Genomic DNA, 15,900 nt, shown 5'->3' with positions numbered 1-15,900 from the left:
ATCTCATCACCTAATTTCATTGTAGAATTCTTGCATCACTTCTAGTCTTCTAACATTCAGATGATCCTTGTACAGCCATCCATGCTCAAACATGTACATGCTTTCAAAAACAAGTGTCCTCTCTCCCAATTCTAGCATGGATTCTGGACTGACAGAAGTAAAACGTGTGCACAGAGAACCTTCACTAATGGCATACTCAAAACACACTGATAAAGGCATTCTTACTGGAGCCATCTTTATCTTTCATTGATGTCATTAAAGTGTATGATCTGGCAAACCATTAGATCTCAAGTTTCATTATTCCACAGGCTAGCTCCGTAGCAAGAATGGTACACTAGTTCTCTAACTTTCTTTAAAGTACAATCTTCAACATAAAATAAGTTATAATAACCAAAAGTTCGTATCCAATGGTGTAAATCCCCCTCTGTTCAGAAACCAAACAGTAAAGAGCAAGCCAAATATAAAGGCAGAGAGGTAACCAAGGCTTCTCAATAATCCATTCATAAAGTGCCTGTATCTGCAACTGGGATGTTTTCCAAGAACCAAGCTTAGATGTAAAAGAAAAAAAGTTTATTTGATAAAATTGTTGTCGGTAAGCGCTTTCACATTTGCTTCCTCAGACCGTTAACATTCAAAAAATCAGTCTGCTCCTTTTATAGTAGTCATGTGTTTCATCTTATAAAAGCTTTAAAGTGATACAAACCAAATTATTGAAAGTTTCATTAAGGAAGGTTCAGTGTCATAACATTTCTATGTTAGATAGAATAAATTCATGTCTATATAGAATTTGCTAGGTACACATCATTCAATACTTACTAAAACATACTGATATATAATGTTTGTTGCTAGAAAAGCATATCTAAAAACAATTACTACAACATTTGGAAGCATCAACTGTGGCATGAAGCTCAATAAATAAAATATGTAAATAGAATTTTTTCAGTGTGTACTATAGATGCATTAAACTGTGTTATTCTACATATACCATTCATGTATAAAACTATCAAAAACATTATAAGTATCCTAATCATACAAAACAATATTCACAAAACTAGTAGAAGTCGCTAATCGTCAAGGACACAAGTTAAAAAAGTCAGCAATTGACAAATTACATACAATTATAACAAATATCTTTAAAATACTTTAAAGGTATTTATAAAAGCCTATCATTATATATTTACACTAAAACCTAACTAAACATAAATATACGGGTTGTTAATATTGTAAATAGCGCTTATTTAAGGCGTCTGGCTCTTAACACTGGTCGAATGGAAGCTCATTCATTAAGGCCACTGCCTTTGTCTGCTCTAAGGCGAATCATCCAATTAACTTCTACTCTCTCAGTAGTGTTACGAATATTCCCTTGTCTTAATATTGGCAGGACACTATCTATAGCCATAAAAGTAAAGCTATGTTGGTTACCATATTGGCCTACATGCTTAGCCAATGCATTGTTACTATGTCCAATCCTAATGGCATATAAGTGTTCTCTAATCCTAATTTTAAGTGCCCTATTAGTCTTACCGACATAAAAAGCTTGGCATTCTTGGCACCTAGCCAAGTATACCAAGTTAGCTGTATTACATGTGGTATCAACTTTAAACGTGAATATCTGACCAGTATCTGGGTGCTCAAAAGTATTTGCTTCACATATGTACTTACAATATTGACATTGTTTACAAGGATGGGTTCCCAACAAGGCCACTTTTTCTCGACCATCATGGCGATGACAAAGTAGCATCTTAAGATTGTTCCTATTTTTATACTGGAACTTAGGAGTAATGCCCACTAATGACCCAATCTCCTGGTTGCTGGTAAGAATCGACCAGTGCTTATAAATGATGTCAATGATGTCCTTCCTGTCATTGGTGTAATACATTTGTATTTTTATTTGCTCATTATCTACTTGTCCAGATGTGGGTTCATGTATATGATCAGAGAAATAGGGTGCCGCTCTATTAGATCTTAATCTATGTATGTCTTCTATGGTTCTATCAACTTCATGCAGCTTATAACCCCTTCGGGCAAGTCTCAGTTTAAATTTATCTAATTCATTCATGTAACCTTCTTGTGTGGCATTAAGCCTAGAAATTCTCATACCCTGACCTTTAATGATATTCCGAAATATATAAGGTGGGTGCATACTTGTCCTATGTAGGAGGCTATTCCTATAGCATTTCTTCCTATACACACCAGTATTCACTTTTTCTTCCAGCACCCTCTCCACATAAACATCCAAGAAGTCTATGCGGTGTAAAGAGTACTGATGCGTAAATTTCAAGTAGGAGGTCAGCCCATTGACGAAGGTCATGTATCTATCAAGTTCGAGTTGATTACCTTGCCAAACAAGAAAGACATCGTCCACAAAAACGACGATAAAAGCATACGTGGGAGGCATGTAAATCACAAGGAAACAAAACATCTTCCTCCCACATAGCTAGAAACATGTTGGCGTAGCTATTGGCACATGAAGTGCCCATAGCCACGCCATCACGTTGGATATATACATCGGTTCCATATATAAACACGTTATTCTCTAAAATGACTTCCATAAACATAGAAATCAAGTCAATATGTTTTTCAGTATATTCACTATGTAGCGTCAAATACTTTTTTATGGCCTCAACCCCCTCTCTATTAGGTATGATGGTAAATAGCGATTGGACATCCATAGTAACAAAATACATATCCTGAGACATATTAGTATTCTTAAAGAACTTATATAATTCTACTAGAAATTGTTTAGTATCCCTGAGGATATACTCATTTCGTTCAACAACAGGTCTTAAATGTTTCTCTACGTATAACGAGAAAGGCTCAGTGCTCCAACCGCCTCCTGAAACAATAGGCCTCATGGGGGGGTTTGTGCCATGTTTATGTATTTTGAGGATGCCATGTATACTTGGTATCATAGGGTACTCTACAAATAAATATTTTGCCAGTTCCTGGTCAATGCACTGACTAACTTGCAAGTCATGGACTATATCTATCATTTTATGAATGATACTCTGAAGCTGTTGTTCAGGTATAGTCTTATAATACCTCTCATCTGCTAACATATCCAACATGTTATTGTGATAATGTAAGAAATCCATTACAACCAAAGGGCCTCCTTTATCTGCTGGTCTAAAAATTACATTTTTATCTGCTCTAAGCCTATTCAACGCCTGCTTTTGTTGGAAAGTCAAATTATATGGCCTATGTGAACTGTGTGTTCGAGTAGCAAATAACTGATATACATCATCTTCTACAACTTGTAGAAGGCCTCTAATAAAGGGTGATTTTGAGGTACATATTCACTCAATTTTCTAAATGATGGTTGTGCACTGTTGAAATTATTACCAAACTGGTATCTAAGCATTATATTTCTACTAAACAGTTTCAAATCTGTTAGTACATCAGTGATTCTACTATTTACACTAGGAATAAATGTTAAACCTTTATTTAACAGTTCAAGTTCATACGAATCCAGTGGTCGATGCGAAATATTCCATACTAAGTCAGTATTCATTTGTTCCACATTTTTTTGAGTGTCTGTCCTTGTATCCTTTCCCCAGATAGTTTGCGTTTCTGCCTTCCTCGACTGGCAGACCGATCTCGTCTGTCCCCCCTCCCCATGGATATGGGAAGGGGAAACTGGGGAAAAATTGTTTCATGTGGCAGTTGTGGGGCACTCAAGGCAGTGTTTTTGGTTGTCTTAGAGCGTACTACAGGACCGTCTGTAGGCTCAATGCTCTCACAACCACAGTCTGTGTGTACTTGAGCTGTAACCAGATGTTTATGTGTAACCAGATTATTATGTGAGTTTATTCCTGTAACACTGGAGAGCCCTGGGTGAGAGTTAGTAGATGTGACAGAAGCTTGCAAGCATGATGGTTGTTCTGGTACAGTATTAGGTAGTATATAACTCTCTTTAGTTGGTAGGGGCTTACTATTATTTGAAGTCACAATATTGGTAGAATTGTGCTGAACTCTGGGCCAAGTGAACACATGAGATGTGTGATAATCTCGTACATCTCTGTCTATTTTGTCTTTCTTTTAATGTATAAGTCATCTTTCATAGACCATGATGCTATCCAGCATATTGGAAACTGCTCTTTCAGCTAAAATCTCTGGATATTTGGTGCTAATATCATGTTGTTGAATCATAACTGACTGTTTTAATTCATCTTCTATAGGTTTGAAGAAGTCTAAAAGAAGCTGCATATACTTCATACTGTGTTCAAGATTTAACTTCTGCCATTTAATAAGAAGCTCAGGGTACTGATCGCCATAAGTCGGCATCTTCAGCACTCTTAGGCCTCTTGATACTATATTCTGCACAGTGAACCTTCACTAATGGCATACTCAAAAACACTGATAAAGGCATTCTTACTGGAGCCATCTTTATCTTTCATTGATGTCATTAAAGTGTATGATCTGGCAAACCATTAGATCTCAAGTTTCATTATTCCACAGGCTAGCTCCGTAACAAGAATGGTACACTAGTTCTCTAACTTTCTTTAAAGTACAATCTTCAACATAAAATAAGTTATCTTCTGTATTCTCCTTATCAAATGTATGTTCCAAGGCTCAGTACTAGTCCTCTTCCTCTTCTCTTTATCATACTCCAACCTTGAATGTATTCTATATGGCTCTCTCTGATTCTCTTATCAAAAGTGCTCAAACAGAACCTTTAAATTTGACTTTCCAACCATAACCCATTATTTACCCCCAACCAAAGAAAAATGTTCTTCAGATCTAATTCTCAGCTGAAATAAATCATTTGTGGCTGGTCAAAAAGTGAAATGAAAGAACAAAGCAGAAAACTTTCCCTATTTCAAACACCTTAGCCTAAATCCAGCTCTGTCCTTCAAATAGCACAATGAACAATCTAAAGGGAAATAAATTCTAGACTTGAAAAAAATCTCAAGCTACCTTACCCAGATGTTACAGCAGATAAAGAAAAAAGGGGCTCTCTTACAAGATGAGTATGACCTCTGCTTCATTGCATCTGCCTGTCCAAAAACATACCTTCCTTTGCTGTAAACCAAATCTACAAGTTTATTACTCTAGACTTTTGCTATGAAAATCACTATTAAGTTCTCATAAAGGACAAATAGCTTCCCATCAAACATTGTACAGTTTTACACTTTGAACTACAGAAATATAATACCTGCCCTAAACTAGCCAACACTCATAACTCTCTTTACTAGCTAAGAGCTCACTTCAGGAATGCAGTTGTTTATATACACCATAGATTTCCATCATGGTTAACACTACTTCCTCAAGAGACAATACACAGCTACTTGTTTAGCCACCAGTAATCACCTGAATCTTCTTCATCCCTACACCCACCTTTCAAATTTATACCCTTCTATAATATTTTCTCCTTTGCTACACATCTTAAATTCCCTAAATCTTAACTACACACAGTCATGTACACATTTTTGAACTTCTACATCTATATCTCACTCAACAGTAAATATTAATTACCTTTGATACTGTTTAAAGATGATGTATCCAAGAACTGTTTATCTGCTTTGCTTTCTGCTTTGTATTCTGTAAATGAACTTGATCCCTGCAGACTTGTGCTATGTAAAGCTATGTCTGAAACAGGTCACTTGTGATCAGCAAATAATGCTATTTAGCAAACCACAGATGCAATAAAATAAAATATCAATTCGGCTACAACAGTTTGAAAGCAAGCACTATAACTCTGCTGTATTCCCAGAATATATCTAAGAATAAAACAAGTTTAAACACAAAACAGTTTTAGTCCACATCTTCCATCAAGTAAGATACAATAATAATTGAGTGGTTAGTTCAAGCCTAACCATCTTGTAGCCCAAAGTATACAATAAAAAAAAAAACACAAAACTACTTTATTTGCATGCTTAATGATTTTACTTCAGAACCTGCTTATAAAAATAAAATACAAAATAATTTTAAAACTGAACATGAAACACTGTACAAAGCATCAATATGGTACAAATTAAAATAACATAAATAATTACAGCTTTATGTACACACTTGACATTCAAACAACCTTCCATTTTCATCACATCTACGCAGCAGTGTATCAATCCATTTCCACAAACTGCTCAGTTACAGAAATATAGCTCATTAATATTGTGTTACATGTGTCGTCCACTGTGGGACGGTTGAAAACAAATATAACTTCACAAAGTAGGAAACAAAACTTAAAAAGAAAATAAAAAGAAAATATACATCAAACAAAAGGCTGTCTTTTTGACACAAAGGTGGTAAACTGGCATATCCTTTATAAGTGTTTCTAGTTTCAGACAAGATTAAATCCATACTAATGAATGTAGCATGTTTATAATGATGGGGGAAGGTAGCAGCAAACAATATTACTGTCATTTATTTTACTTACACTCCAGTCCACAAATCTGTGTAAATGTGAACCAACTAGTCAGAAATGTTTTGCAGTCAACAAAAAAGGAACCAAATCAAAATAACAATTCTTCAAATCAAGCTTTTTTTTATTCAGTGGTGCTGCGGTAGCGTTGTCGCCTCACAGTTAGACGTTGCCCGTTCGATTCTCAGAGCGTCTCCTGTGTGTCGACATGCATGAATGGGCGTTCCTTCATTGAAGGTTGTGCATTAGGCCCGGCAAGCCAGCACGTAAAAATCAACTGCCAATTATTAGCGGAGCGGAGTTCCGCTGTGGTGACCCCGCCAGAAAGAAGCCGAAAGACTTGCCATACCATGCCATTCTTTCATTCAGTTGTTCACTCATTCTCCACTATCCACTTACTTTTATTCAGGATTGTTGGACAACCAGGGTGCACATCCACAGGCAATGGGTGTAAAGTAGATATTAATTCTAGAAATGAAACCAGTCCATTTTATGATGTACACACACACACAATATACATGGTTGCCATCTCACCCAGCACATCTATGGAATGTTGGAGGAAATTGGACCACCTTGAGGAAATACACAAGGCAAACCGGCAGACTCTACACAAAAGGCACCCCAGCTAGGACTGAACTGGAGGACCAAGAGCAGTGAGGTAGCACTTTTAACCACTGCAGCACTATGATACCCAGTGACCAACTTTCTTTTTAGTGAGACAGTTGTAGCTTGAGTACATTAACTAAAAGTGTGTTTTATATAACAAAATAACTTCTGAGACATGGCACCAATTCAAAGAGACACACCTGTGAGGTAAGGCAGTTTTACCTCAATTATTTTTCAGAAGACACAAATATTTATAATTACAATTCTAAATTATAATCACAGCCATAACATAGTTCAATTCCTATTAAAACAAAGGTTAAGTTGCATGTTTTTACAATGCATAGTTATTTAACTGATGTGTTGCATTCAGTTACAGAAGGAATAACAGTTTGTGAACTCTGGATTAACTGTGGCTCAAAGTAGCTAGAGATTTAGTTAAAACTAGGATATGTTTTACATATTCTGATTTTTAATAACATGTACCAATAAAATCACACACACACGTGCAGATACATTTATGCTACTTAAAGAAAAAATGTGAAGCTGTATTTTGCATAGTTTTGTTTCTGTGGACAACCTTATGTTACTCATCTTTTTCCACAGAACCAGTAATCTGGAGTTTCATCACAGTATAGTATCCATGTATAATTCCAAGTATAGTTCTATGAGGAACTGCTGATATTTAATAGTCTGTTAAAAACACTGGAATATTAAGGAGACATCAATATTAGTTTATGATAAGAACAGTGGAAAACTTAAAAAAAATTGAACATCGTGTTTACAGTAAACAAATATTTCAAGACAGTGTTATAAAATTCACTGAGCTAGAGTTGCAGAAGGATAACTGATACAAAGTAACTCTGTAAGGAACATTACTAAATGTTGGCAACTAGTAGAGAATCATCCATTCCTTTTCAACAGATAAAACATTCTACCTAGGTCCCACAAACCTGCAGTTTTCTTACAGAAGAAATAGGACTCAGCAATGTGCTACTTTACACCAGTGAAAAATAAATTTAACAATGCTGTATTATTCCCCAAAACAGTAATACAGGTCAGTGAACTTCACCATGGTTAGTCTGTGCAAACAGACAAAGTACAGCTCTCAAAATCAAGGTATACTTCTTGGTTAAGAGAATGGTTCTTCACTTTTGATAGCCATCTACACACACTGCTTATTTTTTTAAAACGAATAATGCGTGATTCTCTTAACTCTCACTGTGGCAAGAAACATCCAATGAATAGAAGGCATTTTGACTCAGCCACATGAGGAAGCAACATAAAGCGTCACATTAGAAGAAAACAAGTAACACGGCCACACTTTGAAGGAAAAAAGGATATTTTAACTTTCTTGCTGATATTGAAACCTATCCATTCAGTGAGTCTTTGTAACACTAATGACAGTCAAATTCAAATACTTGAAACTGCAGTCCTGTAACAGTGACTGTAGGGGAATAAAAGAACTAACTCTACTAACGGCATGTCAAAGTATTCTTCCTGCTTTGAAGTACAGTGAACATGGAGTCAGTAATACACAGTTATCAGGTGTACGGATGCTACCTTTCATATCAGGGGGTATGTTGGGGGGATGAAGCCCTGTTGCAAAAATGCTTTGTGAAACAATGAATTTCACAGTTTGCTCTTTTTCTACAAGTATAACATTTTATTTTTGCAGTACTAGGTACTTTCCTACAGGCTTTAACTATATCAATGTATTCACAAATCTCAGGCTGCACAGTATAACTTCCATGCATTCATTTACTATTTTTTTCCAGTACATGCTTTAGCCTAGTAAGGTCTGTGAAGGAGCAGGAGTCTGTCCAAGCTACCATGTAGGCAGAGAACCATATCTATACTGGATACAAATCCATCACAGGACTCTCTTTTATACTCTCACACATACACACCTACCCACCCATAGACAATGTACAAGATTAACTCACCTGTCAGCATGCCTCTGTTATATGAAGGGAATCCAAAGCCAGTAGTGAAAACATAGAAGGAATACATACGGACTCAATGTAGAAAGCACTTTAGTTTAAAAATAAACCACAGAACCAAACAGTTTTTGTTTATGGCTAAGAATCACTTTTCAAAGAAACACAAAAAAGCAAACCTGTTCAGTCAGATGGATGGTAACAAGCACTTTTTTCAAAACTCACCTTGAAGTTGAATAAATAAACAGCAAGTACTAACCATAATGCTACAGCTGCTTGGAGAATTGTCTACATTAACCTTTAGGACTTAGCTTGCTGTGCTTGCTATAACTTGGAGGATAGCTTTCCTAGCTTACCTCTGCACCTCCCCTTTCTAACAATACCCTGCATCTTTCTCCTTCATTCTTCAGTTTCTAGCCAAGTAAACAGAATCATAATATTAAACAGTTATCCAACAAGCCTCCCCCTTATCCAGGCCAGGGTGGTGGTGGTGGAAGGAATACTGATTATTAAAGAATTAATTGTACAAGCAGGCATATCACTATGTTAAATGCACAGCTTTTTGATCTACCAAAGGAGAATTCAGTCCTTGCATACCTCTAAGGACCATAGTAAAATCTCCTGGTTGGCTGGGCTACAAGAACTTATCCTTTATCACTGTGGCTTCAGAGGAAGATCTCGACATGGAGGCAATGTCCATGTCCATTACATACTGTTAAGCAAAGTTACTAAGTAAGGAACAAGGTGCAGTTGTGTAGATGTTTTAAGGATATCCTGCAGAAAAGCGCCACAGAAGTAGAGTCAGCAATTGTGGAGTGAGCTTTAGGTAACAATGAAAATTCCTTCCCATACTTCTGTAAAACAGAAGAATATAGGATCTGACAACCTGCAAGCTACACAGAGTTTAGTTACTTTTTGTCCTTTTTTCTGGGAGGCATATGTAACAAATACTGGATTACCCTTCCTAAAATCTTTAGCCCTTTCCACATAGTACCTAAGCTGTATATAAACATCCAAACAATGCAGCAAACCATCCCCTAAGTCAGCATATTCCCTTCACAATACAGGAAGCTCAATGCATTAAGGTTCAACTCAGTTGCAGACTTAGGCTCGAATGGTGACATGGTCGACAATGAAATTTTCTCCATATCAATGATTAGATACAGAGCATTAACACATAGGGCTCACAGTTTGAAAATCCTTTTGGAAGAAGTTACAACTACCAAAAACATTATCCATTCAAAAACTTCAACTCCACTGAAGATGCTAGCTCAAATGTTGAAAAGTTCAGGTTCTTTTCCCATGAGGGGAACAAGGTTCCTTGGTGGGAGGACAAAAGGCACCTCCCTCAGGAACACCTCAGACATGATAAGAGGAAAATAACCTAAAGCAAACAAATTCTGACCAGAAGCTGGAAATAGCAGTGGGATGGGATGCAGCTTAACTGTCAAATATCTTATCCCCATGTCAATACTCACTAACAATTAGTGCAAAACTTTAGCAACAGGTGCACAGAATGGGTCAATGTTGTGTCACATAGCTCAGACTGAAAATCCCTTCCATTTATCTCTGTTCATTTTCTGAGTGGAAGGCTAGTGAGAATATTACACACTAGCTTTTTGTTATTCAAAAATCTGCAACCTCTAGCTCTTAGTGAAAGTGGAGTAGCTAACCTGGTAGTCTTAGGGGTTGAAGGTTTGAGTGTGCTCTCCATGAAGGGAAAGCCAACAGTGCCTTCCTGAGGGGCAACCTGAGAAGTTCCACTTCAAATTTTCAAAACAGTGGGAACCACACCTATCTAAACCACTAGAATGATCCTCACATTATGAGAACTGCCTTTCTGTATGAACTTTATCATCAAAGAAATGGGGAAAAGCATTAAACAACCCCCTGAAATCAATTTTACACTAATACATCCTTGCTCGCTCTCACCTTGGCGGAGGAATAAGAGAAATTTTTCTGGTACTAGGCATTGCTTGGAGATGCAAATATCATACATCAGGAATCCCCATTTTTAGAACAATGTCCTGGTAGTAACTAAGTGACCATTCATGCATCATCAGGAGACCATAGCGGAGTCAGATAGCTTACTATTCTAGGAATATGTAAGCACCTAAAATGGTGAATTGTGACTGCCCACTCTCATTGCTTCCCAAAAGAGTAGGCAGTACCTACTTCCACCCTGTCTGTTGATGTACAAGACTACAGCCATGTTGTCTAAATACACAGCTAGAACTCCAGAAAGGATGGTATCCTGGAGAGTTATCAAGATCGTTCTTATCTCCAGCACACTATCGTGCAAGTAGAATCCTTGGGAAGAACACATCGCCTAGGCCAACTGCCCATTAGAGGCATCCATAGTGGCCATGGCTGAAGGTGTAGAAATGACAAGAGGTCTGTCTTGAAAAAAGCTGCTCACGTACAGTCACCAAAGCTGACTGCTTTGAAAGGTATGGGTATTTCTCAGCAACTACTTATGAGAATTTCTGTGCTGGGACAAACTGTTCAGTGCAAAATCCTCACTAGAAGAAAGTCATTTAGGCAATAGAACATGTAATGCCTTGCAGATGAAGAAAATTCCACCACTACTACTATGCATTGGGCGAATACCCTGGCAACTAAGCTGAGACCATATACCAGTACCTTGAATTTATAATGTCTGGTATATTTTCCGAAGTGGAGAAATTCTTCTGTGTTCTGACAACATTTATGTATAAATAAATGTCCTGAAGATCCAAACTGCACTACCAAGTTTCTATGGATAGTCACAGGAGTATGGCCTGTAGCCTGACGAAACAGAAAGGCTCTCTAGTAATGAAACTGTTTAGGCAGCTAAGATCCAGAATGGCCAGGAGGTGTCCTTGCCCTCTCTGGTCTGCTGGCATATTTTTCATGATTCTTGTTGTGAGAAGAAAATACTGGGAAGTCCAAGTGTAATATACAATGATTATTGTAATGTAAGACATGGACCTCAACCATCCCAATAAAAATAAAGATCAGGAATTTTAAGGAGGCTTATTTTAATAGCAAAAGCAAACATTTCAGAAACACTAAAGAATACTGAAGTAAATAGGAAAAGAAGATCAAGCAAAAATAAAACACATGCTGGTACTAAGGAAAATAAATTATTAGAACATAGAAATCAATAGCTAAAGCAACTATGTTGGAAACAATGAATACTGTAAAGGAGAAAAATAACTGGTGGTAAGATTTTTAGAAAAAGGAGAAACCCTTCCCTTAAACCTCACCTCTCCCCCACTGAGCATTATTCTACATGTTCTTTTCTCAAAACTTCCAATTCAATTATTTCTGTGAAGAAGTGGAGTGCCTGGGAGTGGGCCACTCTGCAGATCCTTTGAACTGTCCTAACCTCCCCTGCTGGCTTGCTTGGTTTAGTATGTGCTGCTGCCAGGGGATCCATGTGCATTACTTTTCATGCCTAATCTCCTGACTGAGTAGCACACTGCTCGCAATGTACGCACTATAGGCTCCTTCTTGCAAGTCAGTGTGCAGGTATGCTGCCCCTTTTTCTTCCCAGATTTGTGAGCTAGTGTTAGTTGCTTACTCCCATCCCCATTGCTGCTACTTGAATACTAGCCATCTAAGGCACAATTAGGGCTTCACCCTCTCTTATGCCACCCGGCAGGCTTAATATGAATATTTTTCTTGATTTCACCAGAAGACAGTATAGATCCTGCAGCACAGGTGTACTGTAACCAAGAAAAAAACAGCTTTAAAACAAGACAAAAGTGGTAAAACAACATTACAGTAAAGCAAGGTCTTTGTCAAGGACATGGTGTTTTTTTTTTGTTTTGGATTGTAGAGATATAATGAGGTCATGGGGGTCTGAACCCACCAACTTGCTAGAAGTTGAGTTCTATACCAGATAGAGGTGTTCAAAATATCTACTTGGCGGTCCTAAGTAAAGCATACTGCAGTAAACAAGGTGGGAGAGACCACTGCATAGACAACTGTATCATGGTTACGTAATGTAAAAGGTTCTTAATTCCATTAATGCATCTTAGACAAAAGGAAGATGAGTTAACTGCAGCTGACATCTAATCCCCAATGTCAAAATGATCATCTTTACTTTAAGACTATGCAGCCCGGACACAAATTTAAACCTGTTACATCCAAAAATGATTACATGATACAGACATGGAAAAGTAGAAACCCCTGGTCATATCTTGTATGCTTACAGCCTCTCCACCTTCAGAGGGTTAAGTTTTAAATGCTCAGTCTATAGTTAGAGGATGATGCCTAAACTGTCCTTATGTTAATGAAAACCAGTCATCCAATTCTGAGGAATGGGGAGCTACAACTCTGTATCACTCACAGAGGCATAACTCAAATCCTCTGCTTAGTCATACCTGTCATATCTGTCAGTAGTAGCACAAAAACTGTGAAAAGGAAAGGCTTCAAAAATGGAACCCTGTGGACTCCAAAGGAAATATTTATTCCTGAAATCACCTTCAGCGTGTGCCCAAACAGCAGCAGACAAGACGACCAAGAAATGTGGTGGAAAAATCACAATAGGAACTAAGATGTTCCAGAAGAATGTCATGATCTGCTGAATCAAATACAGTCAAGACAGCAAGGAGGATCTAAGTCAAAAAACTCTGACTTTTTACTATAATGAGTTTGTAACAACCCTAGTAAGGGCTGTCTTGATGCTGTGATGGATTTAAATCTGGGAATGAAATGGATCCAAGAGGTCAAGAATTCTTACAAAAGGTTTTGAACTGTACACTAACAAATGTTTCTATAACCTTACCTATGAAAGGAAGATATGAGACCAAGATGAAGATTTTCCCGTCTGAAGAAATCCATTGATGATTTCTTAAGGAATGGTTAGCCAGGCCCAGATTACATGTTGTACGAACACATACTCCCAAACTAATAATCTTATGATAGTCAATGTAATGAAACACACCATTGTAATTAAGGATGCATCCCTACCATCAGACCAGATGTCTTATTGGATATTCCTTCAAGGGTACAGAGAAAAAACTCCAAGCTATCACGACTAAGTAGTGTTGCTTCTGTATTTACTCCATGCTTTTGGACAGCAGCCTTTGATTTTTATTCCTTCAAGGGTCTCACACTTAACTTTATCAACTTTATCCAAAAAAAAAGTTAAGCAGCAGTCTCACAATCACAAGCAGAAAAAGGCTTTCTGATTGCACACCCTACCTAAAATACAGAGAAGACTAATTGAGCTGAAATGTAGGAATCTCTCTGGACAAGCTGATCTACAACTGGTAAAAAGAGTTCAGTTTGTCCCCAAAAAGGCAGAATCTTCTCCAAAAGAACTTTTTCCCACTGTTCATGTAGGTGCAAAGGTCTTGGCAATACAGAGATTCATGCACCCACGCACAGCAAAGATGTACAGGATACTGGACAAGTTGATCAACTGTATCAGTAAGTCACTGCCTTATTACAGGCCAATAACATCAGTTCTGGGCCATATGCATTAAATTCCAGATGAAACTGGTCAAGTACAGAAAACATTTCACTACTTGTAATATGCAAATTCATGCACTTAACCAGCTCAAGAATTGGTCACCTAACTAAAAGGAACTTCAAGCTGTCACTGACTAATACACTGGGCTCCAACAACAAGTCAGAGGCAACCGCACCTTGCTAAAATATCAAATAAAGTGATTGATCTTTAAAAAGAGTAGTGGTAGTAATTACCTGAACTAAGCCAAATCACTGCACAAATATGGGGAATTCTTTACCGACAGCCACTGACTTGTCAATGATCCACGTTAGTCACTTTACGTTAACCAGCTTAGGTAAAACAACAATGAGCCAATAAACTCTTGCAGGAATGTTCTCATGCTACTAGGTCAATGGCAGATGAGGTGAGACTTGCAAGATGATCCTGTTACCAAAACATACTCAACTGAAATGGTATACTCACTAGTAAGTTACAGGACTTGCCACTTTATTGCCAATCCAACTCCATAGAGGATACCAAATAACAGATGATAATATAAGGAATTGCTGCCTCTAAAATGGTGGTGAAAGTTGATATCCAGCCATACCTTCTTTATGAATGCTAGGTCACTGTACTATAACATGTCAGAAACAATATCTAGCTTCTGGTCTACAGACCATGCATTCATACACAGTGTCTTACAAGCTGTCAGCAGATTTAATATCCCACTTATCAGCCTAGTATGCCATATAGGCTCTCTGAGTATCAAATGGAGGTAGACAGACCCCAATTAACTGATAATACCGTACTGCAGCAAAGAATATCTATAAAAGAAACAGATCTAAGATGTCAGAATGAGACATACATACCTAACTCTTGCCTGATGTCTCCAATGAAATCAGCCTATACTAGAGCAACAATAAATCCCTAATGTAGTATGCCACACCCACAGTAAAATTTTGCAAGCATTTGTTTTTACCCAGAGAATTAAAAAAACATTTATCCCTGTAAAACCAAGGATTATCTAACAAAGGATACTAAGCAAGAGTAATTCAACAATACCACATCAAATTACTGGATGGTGTGGTTCAGGTGGGTCCTATCATATGACTGAAATTCTCTATTATCGAGTGGCAAAAGACCAAAGACTGGAACATCCAACCAGCTTATCCTCTGAAAGCTGGTATTTCTTGGGATTAGGTGTTTGCCCTTTTCCAGATGTGAAGTGATCTCAGAATTGATATGTGTATATAATATGCACAGTGTTTTGGGGTGGGGTGGGGTTGGCCTCTTGCATAAACACTGTTGCTTCTGTTACCACACAGGATAAGCAGGTTCACTGTTCTGGTCATTTACTAGTTGATTATAAAGGACTGCAACCATATGATATACACCCAATTCAGGTATGCAGGAAAACCAGAGAACCTGTGCACATTCAGTGAGTTAAAATCTCAAATTCATTATCATGCATGATGCAAGGTAATGCTGCATGACTAAAACTACTAAGGTTCAACTTAATCAGACCAGCTAAGCCATACAACACTAGAGATGAA

This window comes from Protopterus annectens, chromosome 6.part0 (genome assembly GCF_019279795.1).
Source record: "Protopterus annectens isolate FY-2018-M chromosome 6.part0, PAN1.0, whole genome shotgun sequence".
NCBI lineage: Eukaryota > Metazoa > Chordata > Ceratodontiformes > Protopteridae > Protopterus > Protopterus annectens.
This window is presented reverse-complemented; position numbering follows the sequence as displayed.